Source organism: Oenanthe melanoleuca, chromosome 13, assembly GCF_029582105.1.
Source record: "Oenanthe melanoleuca isolate GR-GAL-2019-014 chromosome 13, OMel1.0, whole genome shotgun sequence".
NCBI classification, from domain to species: Eukaryota; Metazoa; Chordata; class Aves; order Passeriformes; family Muscicapidae; genus Oenanthe; species Oenanthe melanoleuca.
Genome location: NC_079347.1, coordinates 1,734,538 through 1,747,852, shown reverse-complemented (window position 1 = coordinate 1,747,852; position 13,315 = coordinate 1,734,538). Strand labels below are relative to the sequence as shown.

Below are 13,315 nucleotides of genomic sequence, written 5' to 3'. Positions count from 1 at the left end.
ATTAACTGTCCCTGCCCTTGCTGCTGAGCCCATGTGTGCTGTGATGTGGAGGTGCTTCAAACACAGTGAAGAGGTGGCAGCCAGAATGTGGCTCCTGGGGGAGGCAGCCAGAGAGAAAGGGGTGGGTGCTGCCCATGGGACTTCCAGTGATCTGAAACCTTCAGGCCTGGGAAGGACTGACTGCCCCAGGACAAGGGAGTCTGACTCTGCTGAGGGATAAGCAGGACTGTGTGTCTGTGACCAGGGTCTGTTCCATGGGGAGCAGGCAGGGGATTGAACTGTCCCCTTGCTGCCTGCATGGCCCTCTGTGCTGGTGACTTTATTGCTCACCCAAATCCCTGCTTGGGCACCCATAAAGGCCCCTGCCCAGGTCATTTGGCATGACAACTTCTAGAAAGCATCCTGGGGTCACTGTCCCTGCCTGGTCACAGCTGAGCTGCTGGCACTGAAAATTTGAGTTTCCCTTCACACCCCTCTTCTCTGTGATCTCACTTTGGGCTTTATTCTCCTCCCTGCTTTCCTCTCACTTGTGCCTGGCTGCGAGGACAGGCTGGGAATTGATCCCTGATTGAATCCAGAGGCGGTGTCGGGCAGGGCAGCCCAGGGATCCTGCGAGAGGAGCTCTGCAGCAGCCGGCATGGCCGGGCTCACCGCAGGCTCTGCCCGCCCTCCAGCCTGCAGCTGGAACTCCCACCAGGACACAGCTGTCCCGGGGATGTGGCCCAGAGGAGAGCAGCCATCAGGGCCTGTCACCCAGAGGGATGCTGACCCCGAGCTGTGCCACACGGGCAGCAGCTCAGCCCTGAGCCTCGTGCTGCATCCTCCCTTGTCACTCACAGCCTTTCCCAAAGCAGGGATGGCCCCTGGGCTCATCACATCCCTCTCATGGCTCCAGAGCCTCCGAGGGACTGATGGCAAAAGCCCTTGGATGAGTCTTTTCCTGGCAGTGAATGAAATAGGATTTGTGCTGGTGGTGATAAGAGGCTGCAAGTTGGACCCATCTGATCCTCAGAATTCAGAGAGGCTGACATGGCAGAACAGGTCCTGCAATAGCCCTCATGTCCCAGCACACAAACTGGGTGAGAAAAAGCAATTTTTAAAGTGACTGGGGAAACTCTGCAGCTGTGATGCCATCCTATCTCAAGCCCAGGGTTCCCCTCTGGCCTCTCTGGAGTCACATGTACTGTGAAACCCCTCTGCTCTGAAACCAGGCTGGGTCATGACTCACGTCTTGGGCTGTAAGAATGCATTTCATTGTGTCAGCACGGAGAGTGGCCATGGGCAGCTCTCTGGCAGCAGTGAGCCTGGCCAGAGCAGGCTGGAACCCAAATTCCATCTCATATTTTGCTCACAAAAAAGCACACAAAAAAGGTTGAGGGGAGGGAAAGGCTGAAGGGAAAAAGTGTTTCACTTAAAAATCCTAGTAGGACTTTATCCAGTGGCTTGTCTGGCCACAAATCCATCTATTTTGGTGCAAGTGTGGACTGCAAAGCCTGGACTTGCCACCAGGAAATGTGACCTCATGAGTCTCCTGCAGCCTGTGGAGTTTTCTTTGTATGCAGGAGAGACACCTCTCTGGTGGTGGCATCCTTCAGAGGGAAAAGGGCAACTGAACCCTCTGGATGGTTCTGCTTTGCTGTGTTAAACAGCATCCATGGCTTTTCTCTGGGGATTCCCCCAACTAAAACTACTTGCAGGTACTTTTAGTATGAAAAAAATCACTAAAAACTCAGTTACCTGTCAAGGGGCACCACTGTGAGGCTTCACAGCAATGACATCTTGTGACTTAATTTTGCTTTTGGACTTTTATGTCCAATTATGCCTCTGGGGGTGTTTAGCACCAGCCAAGTAATTTCATTTGTGACATGTTGCCACGGCTGAGCTGCTGGAGAAGCCAAACAGCTTTGAGGAGAGGAGCCTGGTGGCTTCCAGGTGAACATGTAGAAGTCCTGGGCACAAACCCACACAACTTTTCCTGAAGAAAATCTGAATTCCTCAAAGGAAGGGGTTTAAGCAGGAGGGATCAATTCCATGAAGAAGATCTGAATTCATTAAAGGAAGGGGTTTAACCAGGAGGGATCAATTCCATGAAGGAGATCTGAATTCATTAAAGGAAGGGGTTTAATCAGGAGGGATCAATTCCATGAAGAAGATCTGAATTCATTAAAGGAAGAGGTTTAACCAGGAGGGATTAATTCCATGGGGTGCAGGACAGCTGTGGGACCAGGACAGGGGCTCTGTGCTCATTAACACCCTGGGCACTAATGAAGCCCAGGAGCAGCTGCAAACAGAGCCAGCTGAAGGATTCCTGCTGCCTCCCACCAATTCATCAATTACCTATCTGCTTAGTCCTTTTCTCCATCCTTTTACAATCTAAATAGCACATTTTATAGTCACTGCTAAGTGATGTGATCAACATCAATTACCTACTAAAAGAGAATCAAGTCTTGATTTAAAATTAAGTGCTGCATTTTCCCATGTTCTTTATATGTAGCCAACAGAATAATTGCAGTGACATAAAAACTAATTACACAACTCCACAATTAGGCCTCCCTCCTAGTGTTGTGATTGTCTTTAAGTATACTGATGAAAAATTACTTCCAGTCCCAAATTACTCTCTCACACCCATCTTCTCTAATACCTTTGGAAAAAGCCTCCACCCCATCAGAGCAGAGGAACTCGAGATGCAGAAGGTTATACATGCAGTTTATTTTCTTATCTCTTTGATATCAGGTTTCAGATGTGGGATTTGGTTGGGATTGTACAGGGATGCAGCAGTGCTCCTCTCTGGATGGACTGAGCATCTCAGTGAGGCTTCCCAAACTGCCTGGTGGCTGCTGTGCCCTGAGACAAGCAGGTAGAAAATCCTCTTCTCAGCACCCCCAGCTGACCTTTGGTTCCTGGGCTGCAAGCAGAGAGCCCAGTCCTGCCTGGCTGCCAGCTCCTGGTGTGTGGTGCCCAAAAGGAGAAGGAAGAGGCTGGAGCACAGCACTGCTTTCACCTATCCAAAGGCCAGCAGTTAAACCCAGGCAGCAATCACGTAGCTGCCTGAGAAACCATAAACCCCAACAAAAAAATCATAAGCATCAATAAAGCTCTGCTGCACTCCTGACAGGCTTTGAGGGATTTGATTCCAGATTATGTTTTTGAGATGTTTACAACCAACCTGGAAAGACTGAAAATATTCAATTACTGGCAAGGAGAGCTGAGATTTGCTTACAGTCAATCTCCTGCCTCCAGGATCTCTGTGGGTGCCAGCAGTGAAACACAGCACAGGTGAGCAGAGCCGTGGGGACAGTGGCCCAGGGACAGGTCCCCTGATGTCACTGAGCATCTTCACTGGATAATTAAGCAATGCAGGTTTAATTTTGGGGCTGGCAGGTTGGTTCTGGCTGCTGTGCAGTGGATCCCATGGCCTGTTCCTCAGTCACAGCCCAGCCATTGCAAGGGAGGGCTGCACAGCTCGTGGCTGTCGATTTTCCATCATTTCTGCAATGCCATCACTCATCCACAGTCGGGAGAGGGGTGGGAAATGCTTTGGTATGATTTTAATCAGCAGAGTGCTTTGAGTGAATGAGGTGAGGGGACCAGTGAGTTCCCTGTGCCTTCTCTGACTTTCTCACCTCATTTCAGCATCAGCCAGGGGTGCCAAGGCTGAGAATTTACACCCTTGTATCTACCTGAAACCTCACTACCTTCCTCAAAACCTGTGAAATATAAACGAGGTGCTGAAGTAGCCTGTGGCACGGATGGTGTGATGTGTAAGGCCAACATCTCCAGATCATTGTGAATATTCCCTCCTGATCCCCAGCACCCATCCCAGATATCCCCACCTTGTCCCCAGCCCAGTGCACTGAGTGCCACATCCAGGAACTCCTTGGACACCTTCAGGGATGGGGATCCAAACCTCCCTGGGCAGTTCCAGTGCCTGACCACCCTTTCCATGGAGAAATTCCTCCAGAATTTCTCCTAACGCGATGCAGAGAGGCGCCCCCAGCCAGGCGGTCCCGTCAGTGCCTTCGTGAGGGACCGATGCTCCAGGCTGGGGCTGCTGCCCAGGACAGGCCCGTTCCTACAGCCGGGGAGGCTCCTGCCCGCCCAGCGCAGCCCGGGCTCGACCCGGGACAAGGGACACGGCTCAGCCCGGCCCGGGACGAGAGGCACGGCTCATACCAACCCGGGACAAGGGACATGGCTCAGCCCAGCCCAGGACAAGAAGCACGGCTCATAGCAGCCCGGGACAAGGGACACGGCTCAGCCCGGCCCGGGACAAGGGACACAGCTCGGACCAGCCCGGGACAAGAGGCACGGCTCATACCAGCCCAGGACAAGGGACACGGCTCAGCCCGGCCCGGGACAAGGGACACGGCTCAGCCCAGCCCGGGACGAGAGGCACGGCTCATACCAGCCCGGGACAAGGGACACGGCTCAGCCCGGCCCAGGACACAGCTCATACCAGCCCGGGACAAGGGACATGGCTCAGCCCAGCCCAGGACAAGAAGCACGGCTCATACCAGCCCGGGACAAGGGACACGGCTCATACCAGCCGGGGACAAGGGACACGGCTCAGCCCGGCCCAGGACACGGCTCATACCAGCCGGGGACAAGGGACACGTCGCAGCCCAGCACGGCGAACCCAGCCAGCACACGGCCGAGCCGGGACAGCGCCGCCGCCTCACAGGGCACGGGCGGGGCCAGGAGGCGGGGCCAGATCAGGGGGCGGGGCCAAGGGCGGTGGGTCCGAACGGCCGGGCCGGGGGGTGTGGCCAAGCTCGGGGCTGAGCTGACTGGGCAGGCGGGGCCAAGGGCAGGAGCAGGGCCAAGGACGGCGCTGATTGGCCGGGGCGGGGCCGGGGGCGGGGCCGCGCGGAGCGTGCGCAGTGCGGAGCGGTGAGTCGGGGTGGGGGGGTCGCGGTGGGAGGCGCTGCTGGTGCCCCGTGAGGGCCGGGCCGGAGCTCCGGGCCGGGGACCCACGATCCGGGACGCAGCGCTGCTCCCGGCCCCGTAAGCAGCGGCCGCTGCCTCCGCTGCACTGCCCTGTGCGAGCGGAGCCGGCGGTGAGGCCTGGCCGGGCTGGGGCGGCCCGCAGGCCCGGTTCCGTCAGAGCGGCCGGGCCGTTGGGACAGGGCTGGCAGGAGCGGTCCCTGCCGGAGTGCTGCAGCACGGACCGCAACCGCGGGCTTGTGACGGGCACTTCGGCACAGGACAGCGATCCCTTACACCGACGGGTTTTAAACATAAATATTTACGTGTAAGTTTCCACCAAAGGGCGCAGTTTGCATCCTGCCTGCAGCACGAGGCTGGGCTGGGTGACCTCCGGCCTGCTGTGTGCCCAGGCTGCTGTGGAATAAAAACATGCTGGAGTAGCTCTGGGACATTAAAATGGGTGTGCTCTGTAACACGAATTTTAAAGCTGGTTTAATTGTTTTGGTACAAGACTGCATATGGTGCTCTGGCTGGAGAACTGGTAAAACGATGCTAGGAAGGGAACGCTGAGCAAAGGGGATTTTGTATATAAACACTGTTTGGAATGTTGCCTTAAAATGTTTAAGCTCAGTGGTTGGCTAGCACTTGCACTAGGAGAGATCTTTGGCAGAGCTCTGATGCCGCCCACCTTCAGCAGGGTCAGAGTTGACACCAAGTTCTGCAGACACAATTTCTTAGGGCCAAGTTATTTATTCTGCAGTGTGTTTCTGCTGGAACTAACCCAGTCCAAGTGCGGCGCAGAGGCAGAGCTGCCTGCACCGGTGCTGCTCAGTTTGCCTGCCAAAGGAGGATAATCTGCAGGGGCATTGCTGTGGTGGAGCTGTCTGAGCAAGAGGCTGCTCCGTGCACAGCCCAGCAGGAACCTTTTAAGTGCAGATAAGTCTCCAGAGGACGTTCAAAGACGATGACACACCCTGTCATTTACCGAGCGTGCTGCCGCAGTGTTCTGTGATCGTTCGAATTCATTTGTTCTCTGGGAGCAGCATTTTAAGGGATGGACTTCTATTTTTCTCTCATTTCTTTCCCCTAACCCTGTCTTAAAATGGTCCAGCAGCCTCTAGGACATTTCTATGGTGGAAGTGTCCAAAATACTGTCCCAGAAACTTCAGTGTAGGAGTCCAGCTATCAGAGGTGAGAGAGCAGTGTCGTGAGTTCCTGGAGGCTGCTGTCTGTGTGACCCTGTATTTAGTATATGTGAAGGGATACAAATACAATTCTTTGGAAGAAATCAGCTGGAAACAATTCTTGGTGAACTGTAGGACAGCCTTTGAACCCACAGTCTTGTCTCTTCAGTGTCCTGAAGCAGCACAAGAGCAGGGCTGGTGCTACTGCCACCACCTCCTTCATTTTTACATGAGAATTCCTTTAGCCCGATGAAGAAAACACCTGGAAAACTCCAGCACCCCCAAACCTGTCTCTGTCTGCTTCTGCTTGGCAGGTGGGGTTGAAAGCAGAGCAGCCATACCTTGAGAATTTGTGAGGTAGTGGATTATTGGGATAAATTTAGGGATAATAGTCATCCTTTCTGTGTGCTAATCCTCTGTGCTGCTGACTCCCTCCATTGCTTTTCTAACCCACCTCAGCTCTTGCAGTCAGCGTTCTCTGAGAAACAACGCTCTGCTCGTGAGGGAGGTGAATCTGCTTTAATTAAGATTTGTCGAGCGCTTTGTTGATACGTTCTCAATAGCTGGTTGCTATTTTTTTTAATGAACATGCAGATATTCTTAGCACCTGAAGTGGGAAGTGACACAAGGCTGGGGATCTCTGGGAAGCAGCCCTGCCAAGAGAAACGGCTCCTGCTCGCCAAGGCTTTGTCAAATCCATTCTGGCTGTGGTTCATGAGGCAGCTCAGCAAAACCCCAAATCCCTCTGAGTCTGTGGGAAATCTCAAATGTTCCTGAGAGCTAGGCCCTGCTTTTGTATGAGATTTGTAGCTTTTGCCCCCTTGCTGGATTTCTGCCAAGCTGCTGGTTGGGTTTGGTGCAGCTGTGCTCTGGTGTCACCTGCTTTGTAACACCTTGTGGCAATGGCTTCAGTGGCTTTCAACAACTCAAATTGAGGTGTCTGGGGTAGGCAGGGCTGGGTGATGGCTCTTGTGGGCTTCAGAGAATTGCAGAGGTTAGTGGAGCTGTGTGGGATGGGAGGAGAGGAGGGAAGCTGGGCAGCCATGCCCTTCCACAGGGCAGCATCCCATTCCCTGCTGGCTTCTGAGCTGCAAATGAAGCTTGATGAGCTTCATTAGTGAGGGATAATGGAAATGGTCACAGTGTGCTGGGTCTGTGGTTGTGTGGGTGCCCCTCAGCAGGATTAGGAACTCTGTTGTATTTTGGGGAGGAGAATTAGTTCATTTGGCTTTGTCACTGCTGTAGGAGTAGCCAGATGGAGGATGCCAGAATGAAATTCAGGGCTGGAACAGCCTCCTTGTCCATGGCCCTGTCCTGAGCCAGGTGAGAGATCCTCAGCTCCAGGCTGGGTAGTGGTGGATGGTGGTGCACATCTGGACGGGGCCCAGTTCCCTCTGGGCCTTGATGAAATCCCAAGATGATGAAATATCCTCAGAGAGCCTGAACTCATCTAACTTGCCCTTGCAGCAAACTGAGCAGCCAGTTTGTCTCTTGCCTTCATAGAATGGGGAGCCCCATGGCAGGTTGTTAAAATCTGAGAGCTGGTACCAGCCCTGGAGGGAGCAGTGGTGGAGAAACCCCTCCCCAGCTGCTGTGTGGCAGCATGTTCTGTCCTGCTGAGTGCTCTGCTGGCTGCCCACACCCTCTGGTTAGTCTGTGACTCAGAGGTGACACCCAGCACGGAGCCCAGAACTGGGTATTTTATGTTCTGGATCACACACAGTGCTGGCACATTTGGTCTGGTCCCCAGTTTTCCCCAGCTTCCCTCTGTCTGGAGAGTTTTCCTCTGGACATTTTGTGTGCTTGATCTCTGTTGGTGCTCTGTTTCCAAGTGCATTTCTTTACATTGTTTTCCTTGATTTTCTTTCTATTGATTTGTGGGTGTTTTGGGAACTTTTCTTCAGTTTATCAATTCTGATCATGACCTCCAGAGTGCTTCCAGCTCTTAACTCCTGGGCATCCTTTCAGGTTTTATAAAAGTGCCTTCTCTTTCGTTGTTCAAACCATTAATGGGAAGGATGAACAGAAGCAGACCTGGGCTGAGCTCCCAGGGCCCATACACAGGGATTTCTCCTGTGGTGACAGGGAATTGCTGATAGCCACCCCTCAAGTGCTTGGGGTGGAGTTGCTCTGGTTGGTCTTTTTTTTCTTAGTTAATAATGAGCACTGGGCCTCATTAAGGTGAGCTCGCCCAGCCCCAGCTCCTCTGGCTTTTGAAGTATCAGATGGATGGAGAGAAAAGCTGCTCTGTGCTGGTCAGAGGTGTGATGGGCAGGTCTCTGTAGTGGGGAATTGTGCTCTCCTTCTGAAGACTTAGGTCATTTAAGAGCTTTCATGAACTTCATTTACCTGGGGCTTCTTGCTGAGACTGGCACAGCTCCAAGGCAATCCTCAGCCTGCTTCCCACTCAGAGCTGCCACAGCAGTGGGCTGTGCATGGGGGAAGTGGTGTCCAGCACCTCCTGCTCCCCTTTGTTTCTCCATAAGTCTCTCCTCAGTGAGAGCTGTGCATGTCTGCATGTGACAAAGGTAGCAAAAATACATTTTTCTCCTCAAGCAATTCCAAGTTCCATGTGTGGTTGCTCTTCTCTGGAAAAGATAAAACTACTTGCTCTGGAGAAATTAATGATGCTCATTTTTATTCCTAACTAGTGTATGTCATGGTGGGAGTGGTTGCAGGATGCCTCACTGCACCAGGGCTCTGCTGTCACCTCAGTGATGCTTCAGGAAGAGGAATTATTTGAGCTGAAATAGATTTCACTGCCCAAGCAGGACCAGCTCTGCCTTCCCTGAGTTCTGTGAGTACTGAGCTGCTGGGCTCAGCTGCCTGAAGTTTAAGAATTGAACTTTCTGAAGTCTTCCACCTGCTTTCCATCTGTCTTTGCACATGGGTGTAACTGTGGGGTGAAATTTGAGCCCCACCAAATTTAAGGGCAACACAGGATTCCCCTGTGGTGTTCATGTCTTGCTCCTCCCCAGGCTGGTAACTTGTGGTACCCAGCTGTTCACTCCAGCTGTGCTTCAGGGGCACCATCAACAGCATGGAGACTCTGGGCCCTCTTTGTTCTCCTGGCTGATGGTAGAATCACAGAATCATGGGATATTCTGAGTTGGAAGGCACCCACAAGAGTCACTGAGTTCAGCTCAGTGGGTGCCCTGACCTAATTTCATTTCCAGGGGAAAACTCAGTCTCCCTAAAACATTCCTATGGCTTCTGTTGGATTCTTCCTCGCTGCTCTCCAAGGCCCTGTGTGCTGTAGTTAAATATGGATGGAAAGGTTGTGTTCCACTCTGGATTACTGCTGAATCTCACTGGTGGATAAATTGCATCCCAAGTCTAGTTTGCAAAGCCCTTTGGGCTTCATGGGCTGCAGGAAGCTGTATTTTATTCTAGATGTGTGTTTGCTGATAATTCTATAGGATTTGCAGACAGCAGGTTGTAAGAGCCCTGATTATACTGGTTCCCTGTGCAGTCAGTCTCTGCCCAAATAATTCAAGTGTGCTGCAGAGAGAGGGAAAGGAAGATGCAAGGATAATTTAGAAATCTCTGGAGCAGATGGGAAGAAGATGCATATGTTGATCTGAAGGAGATACCAAGCCACATATATGCCTTTAGAGATCTAAATAAAGTCAGGATTTTTTAATGGTTGCCTACTTTAAGCCCAAATAATTCCTTTAACGAGAGGTTTTAAAGGTTTAACTTAACTTTGGAATTTTTATTTCGAGCATACTTCCATAAAATTAACTTTTTGAATGCAGAATGCTTTAATGTCTTCCCTGTTGCTGCTCATTTGCAAGAAATCTCTGCACAGTTATTTCTTATGTACCAGTTAAATCTATCAGCCAACAGATGTCAAGTGTAGCAAAAATGCTATAATAATATTATGGTCTAATAATAGTTATAATGATTCTAATTACCTGGTGCAGCTTTAGAGAGAGGCAGATTCAGGAATGAGTGCAAGTGTTTAACCTTGAACTGCAGAAGCAGGGCACTTCCAGAGGTGCCTGTACTGCTTCCCCTCCTCCTATGGGACATCCCACTCCCTCTGTTTGTTCCAGTGTGTTTTAAATGCTCAGAGCTCATCCTGGCTGTGTTCAGAGAAGTGCTGGAGAGCTGGGGATGAGCACCTTTCCTGCAGTACCTGGGAGTGTGAAGCCTGCTCGTTTTTAAGCTCTGCCTGCCCTGCTCTTGGCATGCTCCCACTGCCTGGTGCTTGTGGCACAGATTGCTCCCCCCTCTCAGCAATCTCTGTGCAAGATGCTTGTGCTGCTCTTAAGTGTCAAGGGAGGCTTTGCCCCAGCCTGGGAAGCACAAAGCCAGAATCTCCTGATGGGAGAGATCTGGGGGTGTGCAGGTGAGGGGCTGGGAGTTGTGGATCCCTACAGAGGCTTTGGTGTGGGGGTGGGACAGCACTAGGAGGGCTGGTGCCTGAGTGCTGTGCTTGCCTTGTCTTCGACAGTCTGGCCCCACAGAGCCTTGTCAGAATCTCCTTCTCCAACTGCTCCATGTGCCAGCTCTGTTACATCACTCCCAGTGCCCTTTTACCACCAATTTTTTCCTTTAGGAAGGATCCTGGGCTGCATTTGCTGGATCCCTGTGGTTGTTGCTGTGGTGTGATGGATCCCCTCGTGCCACAGCTGCTGATTTTAATCCTGTGCCATGCAGGGGTGAGGAGTCCCTGGTTCACAGAGCAAGCTCTGCTGGGCTGCAAGTTGACAGCTTTCCGTGATTCTATGCTGAACCTTCTTCCTATAAATAATTGATTCACAGGCTGATGAGAACTACAGGAACTTGTCTCTCAGTTGCTGCTCCCTGGCATGGGAAGCAGCTGGAAATCTGCTGTTTTCCTATAAAATGGACCAGAGGTGCCCTTGCAAGGTTTTCTTTGTTTCCAGCTGCTCCTAGGCTGATGTGCTCTGCTGCTCAGGAAAGCCCTGCCTGCCAACACCTGCAGCACACCTTGTGCCAGGGCTCATCAGGGGACAGCTCTGCCTTGCCCTGGGGAGGTTCAGCCTCTCCTTTGGGAGGTTCAGCCTCTCCTTTGGGGATGTTGTGCCTCTACCTTGGGGAGATTCAGCCTTTCTCCTGTGGATGCTCAGCCTCTCCCTTGGGGATGTTCAGCCTCTCCCTTGGGGATTGTTCAGCCTCTCCCTTGGGGGATGTTCAGCCTCTCCCTTGGGGGATGTTCAGCCTCTCCTTTGGGAGGTTCTGCCTTTCCCTTGGGGATGTTCAGCCTCTCCCTCGGGGATGTTCAGCCTCTCCCTCGGGGATGTTCAGCCTCTCCCTTGGGGATGTTCAGCCTCTCCTTTGGGAGGTTCTGCCTTTCCCTTGGGGATGTTCAGCCTCTCCTTTGGGAGGTTCTGCCTCTCCTTTGAGGAGGTTCTGCCTTTCCCTTTGGGAGGTTCAGTCTCTCCTTTGGGAGGTTTGCCTTCTTGCAGGAGTCAGTGTGTGTGTGCTGGTGCATCACCATGGAGATGAGGCCCCAGGAGCTGCAGGTTCAGCCTTCTCCAGGCTCACGTGAAGGAGGATGCGCTAACGGGCTCCTCCTATTTAGGGAAAATGATTTCTTGGAGTAAATAAATCGTCAAAGAGCACTTGGCATCAGCCCAGGTGCTATTAAGGAGAAGATCTCTTGGAGCCAGAGCTGTGAGGCTCATGCAATATTCACTCACTTTGCTGTGCTCCACATCAGGCATTGCTGCTGTGCCCAGCTCTGACTCACTGACCCACTTGTGCTTTTACTTACCCTGAGATAACAAAGCTCCTGTTGCTTTTCTCCTTTTTCCTATTTCTCATCCTGCCACAACAGCACCTTCCTGCATCCCTTTCCTTGGCCACTGGGTGTCCAGGCTTTCAGTGCTTCCAGTGGTTATGAGGCTTCACTTCCATGGCTGCTGCTGCTTTGGCCAGGTTTGCAAAGGACGTGCAAAGGCTGCAGTGAGCCCCATGCACAAACACCTGTCTCTAGGTTGTGCCAGCACACCCCAAATCCCTGTATGGTCATGCTGACATTCTTGGGACACTGGGGACACAGCCCTTTCCATGTGCCTGGCCATGGCACACTCTTTCCTTGTCTAATTTCTACCAGAACCCTCCCAACCAGGTCTGGAGGAGCCCTGAGGCACCTCTCTGCCTCATTGCCTCCATGTCTCATTCCAGACTTCATCTGTAAACATCTCTTTGCCCTTGCTAAAAACACTGTCTCTTAATTTCCCTCTGCAGGAGTATTATTTAATTTGTAACAGTTTTAGGCCGTTATTTGAAAAATCCGATATGAAGCTGTATTTCATTTACTGTAATGATCCACTAATGCAGGCATATTTCAAAGGCAGGCGATGCAGTACTGTGGGGTTTAATTAAATTTTGTTTTTCAAGTAAGCATCAATAGACAGACAATAACAAATGGTGGACAATATGCATACAGAACAAAGTCTCTTCATTTTCCTTTTCAAGACTGTGGAAGAGAAAATGTATAGCCCTTAAAATGGACTTGGCCTGCTCACAACTCTGCTTTAGTGTAGTTAACTCACTTCAGGAGGAGTATTTGCTTCTTACTTTGCCTTAATTAATTTTCTTGCTCTCTTCCTGCCCACAGAATAAACTGTTACACTGTGGAAAACTTCCAGCAGGAGCCGTGGGTGATCCAAGTGCTTCAGCAAGTTCTGGATGTAGTTTTGAATGCTGTGTTGGTACCCAGTGTGTGATGGCTCCCCCAGATGGGCCCTCCTGAGGGTGGCAGAACCGAAGGGCTGGGTGTGAGGTGTCTGTCTCTGGCAACTGGACATGGCACGTGCCAGCCTTGGAAAGGGAGGGAAAAATGGTGTTTCTGCCCTGCTTGTACTCCAATCAGGAATCAGCAAGTGGCTCTGGAGTGCATTTTGTTCCTTTTCTCCCAGCAAGCGTGGGGTAATCAAGTACAGAGTGTGTGGAGAAGTGTTCCACGTCAGCAGGAGGCATCTGGGAACCATCCTCATACTCACAGCATGGCACTTGGACACCTGTTCCTGGGTAAAGGAATTTGTCAGTGCTGCTGTGAATGGGCTCCTTTGTTCAGATTTGAGGAGCAGGCTGAGATGGGCTGGCTGAGGCAGGTTTTGGTTTCCTCCAGGTGTCTGGAGAATTTACCACTGTTCAGGAACAGAACCAGTTTGCTGAGGAACCCGATGTGAGTGTGACTCCCACTGCACTTCGATTCTCTCAAAGGC

At 51.8% G+C, this 13,315-nt stretch overlaps 1 protein-coding gene across 3 annotated transcripts in view; it reads left to right on the top strand.

Moving 5' to 3' along the window:
- Nucleotides 1-4,796: 4,796 nt before the first annotated feature.
- Nucleotides 4,797-13,315, top strand: part of SIL1 (SIL1 nucleotide exchange factor) — a 93,491-nt gene continuing 84,972 nt past the window's right edge. The window contains exons 1-2 of one of the 3 annotated variants that reach the window (XM_056502205.1): nucleotides 4,840-4,890; nucleotides 8,762-8,907. The gene's annotated coding sequence lies outside the window, so the exon portion shown is untranslated. The other 2 variants (XM_056502203.1, XM_056502204.1) reach the window with 2 other exon arrangements.